Raw genomic sequence first — 14,312 nt, 5'->3', positions numbered from 1 at the left:
GTATCCCATTTACCTGAAAACTTTTGCCCAGAATGATTTTTTCCCAGAATGACAAATACCCGAAATCAAACCCCAGAACAGGGGCGGTCCTAGAGCTAGCTCTTGGGGAGGGTGATTTTCCAAATTTTCAAAAATCAGTCAATAACGTATCTAAATATATGACGAAAAAAAGTTCATTTGGAGAGAGCGAGTGGGGGGAGGGGGGAGGGTACTGCACACCAGACCCGTGCGAAGGACACGTCCATGGGTGGGGGGGGGGGGTGGTGGGTTCGAATTTCAAATTTTGTTTGAAATAATGACAATACCAAAAAAGAGGACCATAAATAAGCAAATTGATTTCGAAAACCATATTCAAATCCATATTCATCACACAAACTCGAAAAAAAATTACTGATACGAATCAAAATAAATCATAATCATAATTTCAAATCAATTTTATTTCTGGTTAGTCATTAATAAATTATTCGAAATGCTGGTTCTTATTTTGTATTAAAAAAAATCAAGTATTTTCAAAACATCAGAAACGAAATGCGAATTAAAATTTGGAATAAATATATAATATATAATACATAATTTGAACCAGAAGAAAAATACATCAAATATAACACAAGATTTGATAAAAAGTTAAACTTGAATTCTAAAAAAAAAATCAGATCAGGTCACAGAGGCGAATCTACCCAGCAAGCTTCTTTAATAAAACAAACAAACAACAACAAATATATCAGGTCAGAATAATTGATGATAATGTTAATTATTAACCATATCAATTTAATTGTTTTTTTTTATCCATGAGGAAAGAATTGATGACATGTGATTAAAATGCTTCTTATCTATTGCTATTCTTATCTCTCATTTCCAATTTCCATACATTTCTTCTAACTTCCTATTTGCCAAGAATTTTCATGATGTTGAAATTTTCTTAGTTATGTTCTTTTAATTTTCACCGATAAGGTCGATAAATTAAATAAACAATAAAAATCACGGTGATTAAACTGTTCATAAATATGAAGATAAAAAAGATTAGTTTTTAACATTAGAAAATTTTTGATTTTTTTCTAATTAAAACGTCTTACCAAAATAATTCAAGAGATAGCATTTTGGTGTCTATGTTTTCATGGATGTTTTAATGATTGATTTAGTAGATTTTGGTGCGCTAAACTCGAATCTTTAATTAGATTTTGTTCATCACCTTCCGTTTTGGTGATATGGAGTTTATAAATTTTTTAAATGAATCGGGTTTGAGTGAAGTTAATCATTCATAACTTATGAACTTACAAGTTAACATGAAAAAAAAAATTGATTCTGAAAAATCTACAGTTTTAACTACTCGGAAAGACAAGTATTTCCGACATTATTAAATAAAGTTTTAAAAAAAAAGATTTTATTCCATTTAAAAAAAATTTGCTGAAGTCTGAAAAACGATTTGGTTTCTTTGAGAAATATCTTAAATTCAATGTAGTCATTACTTCTTCAAACATTCGTTAAAAGTCTATTATTTTACATATTTGGGAACAGTAAACAAACAGAAAATTTCAATTTTTTTCACTTTTCACAGAAGTCAAAATTACTTGCGTTCTTGGGGAAAAAAATGTGCTATGAACCCATATTCCGAATTTTAATTGTAATGTTTAAAAATTTTGTCAGCAAAGAGCCAAATTTACTTTAATAATTTTCAACCTTTTTGAAAATAATTTCGGGGACCACCAAAAATCTAAATCAGCTCTTAATTTTTTTTACTAAATGCTTAATCATTAAAGTAATGAATGAACTTGATAAGATATACTTCTTAAAAAAAACAATATTACACGACCATGATGCACACTGCTTCTCTTCTTCCCTTCAAATTTCATTGAACTAAATTTGAGGTTTGTATTTTTAAAAATTTGAAATTAGAGAAGTTTAATAAACTTTCTCTACATACATATTTTGATATCCTTTTAAACAACTTATGCATCTCTTTATAAAACAATATGCGAATTTTTAACATTCACTGCGAACAATTGTTGATAAAAAAGATCATTTTTGTCATTTGTATATTTAGCAGTTTAAAAATGATCAATTTAAGAACTCTTTGAAGAATCTTCCGATATAAATGTAATTTTACAAATGAAAAATTACGCACATTTTTATAGAAGAAAATGTGAAAAAATTCTCAAGTTATCTACAATATTTTTCTTGAGTATCTATATATCACCGCAAAACTCTCACCAATATTTCAGTGGTCCTCGTTTACCAACAATACCTTTGGAAATCCAAACCTTTATTTGAGAAAGTGTTAACAATTGCTATGAATTTAAAACTGAATATTTTATTATTTTTCTGAAGTATATTGCTGAATTGTGATTCGAAAAAAACGAATTTATATAAACTCTTGTTTCAATGCTTCAATTTCTAAACATAAATTTAATTCTAAAACAAAATCACTAAAATCAAATCACTAAAATCAAATCACTAGGAAAAGTTCGAAGATTTTATAGAAATTTCAGCGTTTGCGAGTATTTTGTAACGGTTTTTTGCTGCTTGGGGGGGTGATCACCCCGATCACCCTCCCCCCCCATAGGACCGCGCCTGCCCCAGAATGAACCATTTCCCAGAAAAAAATTCCCCAGAATGCACCATTTATCAGAATTCTTTTTCCCAGAATAGACCATTTCACAGATTTTTTTCCCAAGAATGGAACATTTCCGAAAATGGCACAAATCCCAGATTTTTTCCTCTAGTATTTTTATTTGTGTTTGTGAAATTTATTTTTTGCCGCCAGGTCCCTTCATCCTCGTTTGTTGCGGCTTTGCCGCAAGAGAATGGTATTATGGGAACCCAATTTTTGTGGAGAAAATCTATTTGATTTTTTTGAATTTCAGGTTATATTAAATCTTCTGGGAAATGGCAATTCTGGTGAAAAATTTTCTGGGAAATGGTTCATTCTGGTAATTTTTTTTTTCTGGGAAAAAAAATCTGGGGAAGTGGATTCCTGGTGATTGAAATTCTGGTGATTTTTCACTCTGGGCAATGGTTTTCGGGGAAAATCCGTAAAGTAATGATGCAATATTAAAGATTTCAAGAATTCATTGAGGGTCACCGAAAAAATTGTTTTATTTGGATGCTTCCGAATAAAGTTAAAAGCCGCCAAAGGGCGGATTAGGGTCAAAAAATGGAAATGATTACACTGAATGTCGTTCATCCAAATTTTGACGGTCGGCATGTCAAAAGTAGGAAGTCTAAATATCCTTAATTTCCTTTTAAATTGAATATCTTGAAAACAGGAGCGCTTCTTATTTAGTAAAAATAGGTCGTGCGGGATTCTTTAGAATAAAAAAAATCAATATAAAAACATCGCATCTCTAGGTTTCCGTTTTAACGCTCGTTTCAAATGATTTAATCTTCAGATAGCTACTTTCCTTCATTCAAATTACTATCTGAAAGATTCAAAGAATCCATTTCATCATGATCATCAAATCAACTGAAGCCCAGAACGGTTTATTTCGTAGATCCCATCATCGAGATAAGCCTAAATAGCCACCGGTTAGCTACCTTCCACATTCCTTCGAAGGTTACCCGTTGCGTTCGTACGACATTTCGATCGACTAAGCGCGCTAACATTTAAAACGCAACCAGCATTCAAAAGTAGGTAGGTAGGTAGCATTCTAAATCTAGGTACCTACAATCTGTATCTCTAATTTCATCTGACTACATTTAATAGTGCACCTTTTTTTGTGAAGAAGCGCACGCGAAGCTAAAATCAATCTACTGACTGAGCGAGCAAAAGGTGCCTTGCGGAACGGGTAAGACTCTATCCATGCGACACGGTAAATAACAACCCAACAACCGGCAAAATGGAGAAGATGCGATGGCGCTCCGGCCACCTTCCCCTAGAATCGTTTTGATCCAATAGAGCCTCTACAGGCTGGAGAGATCCTCCGCAAAAGGTTAAGAAGAAGATCTACACCACCTAACATTTGTTTTGAGGGGTTGGAAGTATAAAATGCACCTCAATGACACAAACTTATACGTTAGTTTCAGAGCAGTATTCGAAGCAGTATAACATTACTCTCTATTACCCACAATAGAAGTTGATGTATAAAAAACGGCAATAGAACGAGTACGGTTAGAATTAAGGTTAACTCTTTTCTTGGCGACTCCAGCCACGAATTTATGAGGTCTCGTTTATGACGTTCTAAATGGTGTTTATGGTGTTGTTAACCGACTCTCGACAGTCAATTTGCAATTCATTCTCCCTCCCAAACTCATCAAACTACACAAATGAAATTAATTTGTCCGAAAAAAAACTTGTTTCGGTAGCTTCCTCATTCCTAGTAGTTCGCGATCACGGAGTTCCTCCGTTCAACGTTTATTCCCTTGAGCTTGACAATCGATTGATTATGTTCCGTCTTGTGCCCTGGCAGAATCCTTGCACATAATTCAACATGATCACGGCGTGCATAAATCACCCGATCGGTTTGAAGATCAACGGTACATACAAAAATGCAACAAAGTTCCTCCAACATCCGTTTGCGCATAGTGGCCGAGCCCAAGAATCGATCCATCTATCGCGATCGATCGTCGCCTTACTACAAATACCACTCATATTCTACCGAATGGGCAAAATCGCCGGATCGTGTCGAGCGTGTCCAACTTATACCTAACCCGAGCGAGGTATGTCCTGATCTATCCCCGGCATCTGCCGGCTCAAACGATCAACGATTTACCGCCGATCATTTTGACCGCCGAAGATGATGACCGTTGAAATTGGCGCATTTCAAACTATTTAAACCTATGATGTTCGAGTGCATTTGACATTTAGTCCCGTCGTCGTCGCATTTCTGCCCGCGCTGCAGCCCTGACAAATTCATGTTCCCCCATCTGTGTCTGTCTTGTTGTTGGTTCTGATCAGGTTTTTTTTCGACACTCTCGCAAATACCGATATGCGCTCGCAGCCTCAGGGACCGTGATCGAGATTGTTCGTTCGTTTAACACTTCAATTATTTTTCCATAATTCAATTCGACTCGTCGCCAGTACTTGTACCGACATACATGAGCCGGGCGCCGTGCCGATGGATCATCATCATAACCATAATGAATAGACTGATGTAGATTATCTCTTCGGCATCGCCACCACTGACTGGCTGCTGGCTTGGTGTAACTAGGGAAATGGTTTCGAATGCGCTAACGTGACGTTGTCAAACGACGACGACGATTCGTGGTGAGGTTTGGTGTCAGATGTAATTTGTATACACTCCCGTACGATCAGCAACTAGGTGAGAAGTGGAACGATATGAGAGATTTCAACAAAAAAAAAAGTGATGAAGCTTTTGGAACCACTACAGCAAATGTCAACAGTTTCCAGACTGTCTGCTTCCTGAAGTAAACTGTTCCAATTGATTAAATTTTCCGTTCATTGATATTTGGCAACTCCATCTTGAATACTCGCAATACTGTATATCACGGGCATTCAACCTCTATCATTTGCAGCATCCAACCAAATCGTTGTTTCTACCTAGTTACCTAGACCCCTGAATATTTAAATTATCTATCCTGTATAAATAAAATCAATGTAGAGATAAATTCGCATTCAGATTTGAAGCTTTGATTGGGATAACTTCTGAATTGAGCATTGCAAAATTTTTTATCGAAATTTTTCTAATTTTTTTTTTAAATTAGTTTTTAGGGGCATGTTATTACTGAAAGAATATAATTTCAACTGATAAGGACATAAAATGCATTGACACTCAAAAACCTGACGTGTGATTTATTAGGTTGGAGAATAAGTTCGTAGCGTTTTTAGATTTTGTTGTGTCTCATTGGGCCATGGATGGTTTGTATAATAGTTTTGAGACCCTCACTTTTTATGGCAGGGGGGCTCCCATACAAATTTAGCTTAAAATATCACGAACTTGAACGATTTTCCGGTTATTTTTTTTTAAATGGGTTCACAAGCATGATTCGACACAAGTTTTCGACATTTATTTTGAAGAACCTACAACTTACGCTTATAAAACGGGGGGATGGTACGGAACCCTCAGACCTTAGAGAGGAAGGGCTCCCATACAAAATCCATTTTAAATTTGACACAATTCGAATTTATTCATTACTAGCTGACCCGGTGTGCTTTGCTACACCTTTCAAAACTAAACGATATTTTCAGAAATTATTCAGATTTTAATTGTGTTGTTGGCATTGTTTTTAATCAAATTATTACATAATACAAAAGCAAGTTCAAAAGCGGAGTTTCGAATTGCAATACAAAGATGACTTGAACTAATTTTCTGAAACTTGAATCTCTATAAATTTGTGTTAAAGATCTGATAATTTTAATCTGTTTCTTTTAGCTTTGCCCTAAAAAGAGTGTCTTAAATTAATCGTACGCAAACAATCTAACTTATAAAATAAGGTTGTTTTTGCTTGATATGTTCAAGATAAAAACTGATAAGAGAGCCCCTCCTGTCCTTCCCTTCACCCTATCCTGAATGGAGGTTGTGATCTTTTATAATACCTATTTATTTCGTTCCCAAAATATGAAATATAAAGTTTTTAAGTTTTACGAAAAAATTTATATGGAGCCCTCCTTTCTTCCCCTCTCTTTACTGTAAAGCGCAAGGGTCTATAACAATTTTTTAAATGAAGAGTTAATCACCGTAAATTTTATTTTGTAAAAATGATTTTAATGCTATACCGGTGAAATTTATATTCTTTGAGAAAGAATATTTAAGAATTGAAAGATTATAGACGGATAGAAGATTAGAATAAGATGAAAGATGTTGAAATTGAGCGGAAGGGTAATTATATATATATATTTTTTTTTTTTTAATTGCGACCCAGAGATGGGTCTTGACTCAAACATTCAGTCAGCGAAACTTTTTTGTAGAGAAATGAATCCAACTTAGATGAAATTTCAGAGACTATATAAGAGAAAATCGATGTTGAAAAACATGCGAAAAAAATTCGCCTTGTCTCCCGGTGAGACTTGAACCCACATCTTGCGCCTCTCCGGGGCCCATGTATTAACATTCTACTACAGGAGACCAACCTGGCGTATGAATATTATACTGGTTGAGTGTCGATGTCTATCGGAATGAAGGGAATAGTTCTCCCATGTGATCATAATCATTTTTCTTGGTCTATTTCTATTCCCATCATTTCATCTTATGGTAGTTGGAATCAAGTTTGGACATTTTTAAGCACGGCAAGATTTGCATTGCCTTCTCATATCCTGCACGGGTTGTCAGTTATGATGAGAATTGATGCGTTTGCCGTATTTGGATATCCAACCAATTTCGGTGTTTGGTAATTATAATTTGAAAACTTTTTTCATCATATTTCATCAATTTGTTCCTTTCATCTTATTCTAATCTTCTATCCGTCTATAATCTTTCAATTCTTAAATATTCTTTCTCAAAGAAGATAAATTTCACCGATATAGCCGATAAAATAGTCTATGACAATCGTAGAAACATATCTCGTAACCAAGTACCTTTCATGCCATTTTTGTTTCCATTTGTTTGCTTCGTTAGCATAAATTGAGAACTTATACTAACAAAACTGTAATGGGCACACCTCCCTCCTCCTATGTACCTACTCACTGAAAGGAGGATGGTGTGTCAGATAATCGTAGAATCATACCAAAATAATTTTCCATGATAAGTGTTGTCCATTTCTCGGATTTTGTAAAAGAAAATGTTTCCTTTCCTTTACCCTTCCTATATTCCCAATTGTATCATCCTACTACAAGGAAGGAATTGTTTCACATAGAAAGATAGTGTTCCATGCAAAATTTGATTCCATTTGCTGTTGTAGTTCATGATTTATGCAGTAAAAATTGAATGAAACTTCCCTCCCTCGTTCCTTTCTTCCCACTGGAAAAAGGAAAGGGTCTCAAACAATCATTAGAACATGTCACGTTCTCAAATACCCGCCCATACCCGTTCCAATATCCGTTCTATTTGCCTAATTAGTTTTTGAGTTATGTAAAAAATTATAAAAGAGGTCCCCTCCCTTTTTATATCTCCCTACTGGAAAGAGGGAGGGATCTCAAGTAATCATAGAAATATTTTTCGCATCCAAATACTCTCCCATGCCAAATTTGGTTCCATTTGCTTTATAAGTTTTTGAATTATGTAAAAAATATGAAATAGGCCCTCTCCCCCTTTTTACTAGAAAGAGGGAGGGGTCTCAAATAATCATTGAAATAATTATATTCATATTCATACTCATAGTATCCAAATATCTTCCCATGCCAAATTTGGTTCCAATATCTTGATTAGTTTTCGAGTTATATGAAAAATTGTAAGGTAGCCCCTCTCCACCCTTCCTATCACCCCACTGAGAGGATGGAGGAGTATCTAATAATCATAGAAATATTCCTCGTTCCCATACACCTCCCCATGCCAAATTTGATACCATTTGTTTGATTGGTTCTCGAGTTATGCAAAAAAATTGTCTTTTGTTTGGGAGGCCCCTCCCCCCCTTCATGATTGGGGGAGGGGTCTCAAACCATAATATGAACCTTCCCCTGCCTCTAATACCCTCACCTGCCAAGTTTGACGCAAATCGGTTCAGTAGTTTCCTAATCTATAGGGAAAAGACAGACAGACAGAAATTTATTTTTATATATATATAGATGCAGAATGACCCCTCTCGCAGAGACTCTCATACAAAATTCATAGAAAACTGAAAAGAATCGATCTATTTACTGAATTTATCCTCACGCCTTCGATATGCGGGGTCACATATAAAATCGATGCAAAATACAACACAAAACGAACAAATTTCAAGTGATTATCAAAGTGTTTGAAACATATGCAATTTTTGCTCAATCAAGATGATTTGGTAACTCCTTCATATTTTTCTAAAACCGGAGGTTGCCATACATAAAAAATATTAAATTCTACACGCCCCAAGCAATTTCCAATTAATTTGTATGAAAAAGACTATAAAAAGTTTTGATAAAACTATATGAATTTGTTTAAATCTACAATTTAGATCCTGAAGAATGTCGTTTCCCTTAGAATAAGCGACAAGATTGCTATCGCCATAGCTTGTAACCAGCCTTCTGCTGTTTACAATTAAAACTCTGCTGCTGGAGTCAACTGGATTGATGTCAAAAAAACTATTGTTAATTTTTTTTCTAAAATTGTCCTTAAATTCCTAAACCCAGATTACAACATTAAACTTCACTGTAAAGTGTTTGAGTTATGTTGTATTTTGTGTTTAGTAGTCTTGGGTTGGTGTCACCATTAGTTAGTTTGTTTTCCGTTATTTATTTATTTATTTATTTGTATATTTGTTAGTATTGTTCATATTTAGATGTTTATTTATTTATAAACATTAATTACTTAGGCTAAAAAAAACAAGTATTCAATTATTTGTCAGATAAAAATAAAAAAAATATATATAATTACTATTGCAAGAAGGGAACATCGCCATTCAAAATTTCAAATTTGAATGTGCTATAAAATTGAAAAATAAAAACATAGAATTGAAAATCATATTGACACCAACCATAAAACAAAAATTGTACTGCTCCTGTCACCGGGAAGGCGTGTCAACGATGGGGACAAGATTTGGGGCGGAAATGAAGGAGATGGAAGATGGGTCGAAGGATATATATAGGACCCCTGACGGTACATGAGGGCTCTTCTTGGAAAACGATCGTTCAGTTCGGGTGCGCGATTTAAGCGACGTCGAAAATTCCTATTTAGTCCGCAACACCAATTCAGTGACTAAAGAAACCGCCAAAAGTTTACCCCAGTTTGCCCGCGAGTGTGTGAATAGGTCGAGATATCCCCTATGCAATATATATCGGGAATATTGTAAAGGGAGGCCTTTACGAAGTGTCGGGTGCAAAGACCCGCAATTCCGACCGAAGAAACAACCACCGTAAATCGGTTATAACACACATGTGGTGAAAGTGCTCTGGGATATCGCTCCCGAACAGTGCCGAGGATCATTGGTCTCCGCCAACACAGGCCTGATTCTTGGCACCAGAAAGAACGATCACAGGTCTCCGTCAACAAAGACCTCGTGCCTAACATCCAAGAAAAACCTCACGGATCTCCGTCAACATAGATCCGTTTAGCGAACAACAGAGGTCTCCGTCAACATAGACCTCGTGCTGTTCAGCCTACAAAAAGCATCCCAGGTCTCCGTTAACAAAGACCTGTCCTGTGCCCGAAGAATTGTTACGAGACACCTACCTACCGAAGAAACACCATCCTGGTCAACAACTTTCGTCGTAGCCTTACCTGACATCATCCGCCTACTGCTAGTCCCCCAACGAGTCGACCACCGAGCATCACGGCCGCATCGAGTGTACCAGCAACCTGCAAATAAAATCAACAAAATGCGCAAGTACTTACCTTTTTTATAACAATTCGTTCTCGAAACCTAAAAACAAAAACCGAAAGTGATGGGATAATTGCTTCCCGTGAAAAGCAAAATGAAAACGATTCAATAAAACTTAGAAAAATGTATGGTCCATCATCAAAATCCAGTTGTTGTGTTCTATTTTCTAAATTGATGTTCCCCTAAAGTAAATTACAGTTTTCAAATCAAGAATTAAATTTCAATCACACAGATCATAGTTTTCTATCCACACATTTACTAGTCACAATAGTTCCACTCGTGCAGCAGAGTTTGGGAAGAAAGTTCCAAACAAATCGATAACTCCTGGAGACCATTAGTGAACGCCCAGCCGGGCAATCAAAAACGTTATTAAAGTAGCTTTTCTAGCCATAACTAATTGATACGTTTCAAGCTCTAAGTTAGATTATAAGGGCTTGACAAACTTTATATGAGCAACAATTATATGGGCCCAGACTCGTCTGGTGAGGAATAAAAGATAGAGTGAGAGGGTTACTCTCTAGAGATTACCCAGCAAACATTTTAGAGGGTATATCGCAGGAACAACAGAATTAATCAAACGAATATACCAGATGAAAAGATTGTATTAAACTTACCAAAATAGCATATAGCTACAAAAGTGGAGGCGATATATCTACAATGACAAGATTTTAACGATTCGATTTCCCCACAAAATGCAAAATATATGATTTGAAGTAATTTGAGTAAAACGAAAAAAAAAAATACCCCGACCGAGATTTGAACTTCAGCCTCCGAGTTGTCTGTCCGGTATCTTACCACGATGCCAACTCATCAGTTGAAATGATTCGCGCTATAGCTCTATATGTAAGATTTTCTGTTCACGAACCGGTCAAAGGAAGAAAGAAGGAAGGACCGCCCATTTATCGTAAATCAGTTCACTCAAATCGTAAATGTCGAATTATCGTATTCTCAACTATTTGGAGACATATTTACGAATTGACTAAACTGCTATCCGATTCAACTTTTTTGGGCAAAGCTTATCGTAAATGATTGTTAGAAAATCACTCAATACCAACTTGTTTACGATGGTTATTGAAAATGTCTTAATATTCGATTTGGATTATCATTTCTATTACGATTTCATGTTAGCTGGGTATTCAAAAACTTGCGGTTAGCGAGTCCAGGAGCATTTCAGCAAGCCAGAGGTCCGGAAAGGTCAGCCAGAGATCCCAAGAAGTTATCTAAGGCTATGATCATTTAGTATCCGGGCACTTTATTTCGGTGATAGCTACGTTATTAGAGCTCGGATATGCAAAACTTCAGCAGCGTTGTGTTGGTTATGAAAAGGTCTATCTTGCTTTTTTTGGCCAGATTTTTAAGTGTGTGTTGTGTGTTTGATATATTTACGATGCAAAAAGACATGGTAAAAATAATTTTGCACAAATTTGCGTCTTTTGCGCATTTTTCGCCTCGAAAATTCTTCATTGTAGACTTGAAAACTCATAAACTGTTGATTTTTTTCTGATTCTTTTTTGGACCGAATGGTTAAGAAGTATAAGGAGCCACTCTAGAAACCACACGAAGTTCAAATCAAGCATCGGAATGGTACCCTTGATCTTAAATATGGTAAAAAGTCTATGGTTATTGGGGATAACTGAATACAGACCCCTTAAATAATGCAATTAATCCATTTCCCTCATTCAAAAAGTGTTGTCTGACTAGTAGACCCCAAGTAAATAACTAATAGTGAACAGTTCCTTAGATTGCAATATGTGCAACCGGTTTTTTAAGCAATGCGACAGATGTGTCCTGATGGACGAAGAAATTTATGTTAAAACCGGATTTAAGAGATCAAATTTCTCGATATGCCTACTCATGAAAAGGTTCCAACCAGATTCCAATTGCTTTTCCCAGGTGAGTTTGTGTAAAATATCATGATTTTGCAAAGGTTTTACTTCTGTGGTAAAAATAATAGATCAATACATGACTGACATTAGTGTGCAAAGATAAAAAAGAGATTTTATGAAATAGTAAGATTATTTCTTGAAATCATTGATACATATTTTTTTTTTATATTTTTAAATTAAATGTCATATTAACACCTTCATTTCCTCCATAGAAAGTTTTTCGATCAAATGGATAGTTTTTAAAATACAAGCGTTTGTAACTGCCCGGATACTAAATGATCATAGCCTTAGAGGTCCCAAGAGGTCATCCAGGAATGAGCCGAGATCCAATGTGGTCAGTCAAGATGTCCCAAGCCCAGGTCCCGAAGAAAGAAGCGAGGTCCACCAGGAATCCGGAAGAACCAGCAGTCAAGGAACGAGCCCGGGAATAGTCGGTTTCCGAAAGGGTTACTCTCGGTCTCGACTCCGCTAGTTGCCCAGCCCGGGAAGGGCCATCTTCCGAGAGGGATACTCTCGATGCCGTAATCAATCACGCTGCGGGTAGCCGGTAGCATGAGTTACTTTCTTTTCGCAGAAGAGGAACTGCACCTGCTAGCCCTCCGCAAAGGAAGCGCAAAAACGAGGACTGCGAGGCATTGGATGAGATCGTGATGACCGTCAATAACATCGTCTTGAACCGCATAATCGGGGTACGATATGCGAAGGAGGCTATGGGCATCTTGGAGAAGACCTACCAGCGCAGAACTGGTATTTCGAAATCGTGGGGACTTCCCAACCATAAGTTCAGCACCGAACTCCGCGATAAAGGCTCGAAAGGCGGATAAGATTATTTGCTTCGGGTGGAACTAACCGGGGCACTACAAAAACTGCTGCCCCGCCCAACGCAAAGGCCGGCGCGGAAAAGTTAAGGTGGCGCTCAATTGCTGGTGGCCAACGCAGCCGCTGCTATTGATGAGGAGCAACCTCAGAACATCTACAAGCTGAAGTGCTGAGGCGACTGAGAGTTCTGGAAGACCGCCATTTACGAGGAGATGGCTGCTTTAGAAGAAAACAAGACTTGGGGAACGGTCAGCTTACCCTCGGGTCGCAGAAAACCCATTCAATCGAAGTGGCGTCAGGGTCATCGCGTTAGCAAACGAACTTGTTTTTTTGTTCATCTGATGGACGTCAAAACTGCATTTTTGAACGGAAATTTAGATGAAGTTATCTTCATGGAGATGCCGAATAACGACATCGGAAAATCGAAGGTAGTTCGGCAGCAGAAAAGCCTGTACGGTTTGAAACAAATTGACAAGGTCTGAAGCGTGTTTTGCGATACCTTCGAGGTACAATCGATAAAGCAGATACGAAATACTTATCGGATATATAGACGCAGATCTCCCTAACGATTCCGATGATCGAAGGTCTGTATCGGGCTATGCATACATGATTTTTGGGAATTTAATTTCGTGGTCAGAGAAACGTTAGCAGACTATCAGTTTCTCATCGACTGAAGCTGAGATTGGAGCACTGTGCCATGCGGTGAAGGAAGGTTTGTGGCTAACAATCTTCCTGGATTTACTCTTCTTTCACATTGATGGAGGACAACATCCCATGCATCCAGTACCTGCAGGTGGCGAGGACCCATCAGCGGATGAAACACTTGGATTTCAAATACGCGTGCATCAGAGAAATCATAAGAAGTGGTCAATCGTTCTCAATTTACGAATTGAGGGGAGGTGTTGAAACTTACGATTTCGGATCCTCTAGAATGTCGTTCCTCGTGGCCAAGCCGTCCAAATTGGTTCGTTCCGGATTGCTGCCGACTGTGGAGAAAACCAAAACAGATCGAGAACAATAGCGGTTGACATGTATTGATGATCGATGATGATGGCAACAATACACCAATACAACAATTGTCATCATGCACGCTAAACTCAGCCAACAAAGCATGCGGTTATGAGTTACCCTGCAGTGTTGGCAGTTTATTCTGGTTGGTTAACCCAGGAACTGATAGTATTTATGGGATGATTCAGAGTTGAGAATTGAAACTAGGCCTTCGACTAGCTCAGGACTCCAGCCAATCTCAGGGTCGGCACGTCGTATCTA

The sequence above is a fragment of the Uranotaenia lowii genome, chromosome 3 (genome assembly GCF_029784155.1).
Source record: "Uranotaenia lowii strain MFRU-FL chromosome 3, ASM2978415v1, whole genome shotgun sequence".
Lineage (NCBI taxonomy): Eukaryota > Metazoa > Arthropoda > Insecta > Diptera > Culicidae > Uranotaenia > Uranotaenia lowii.
This window is presented reverse-complemented; position numbering follows the sequence as displayed.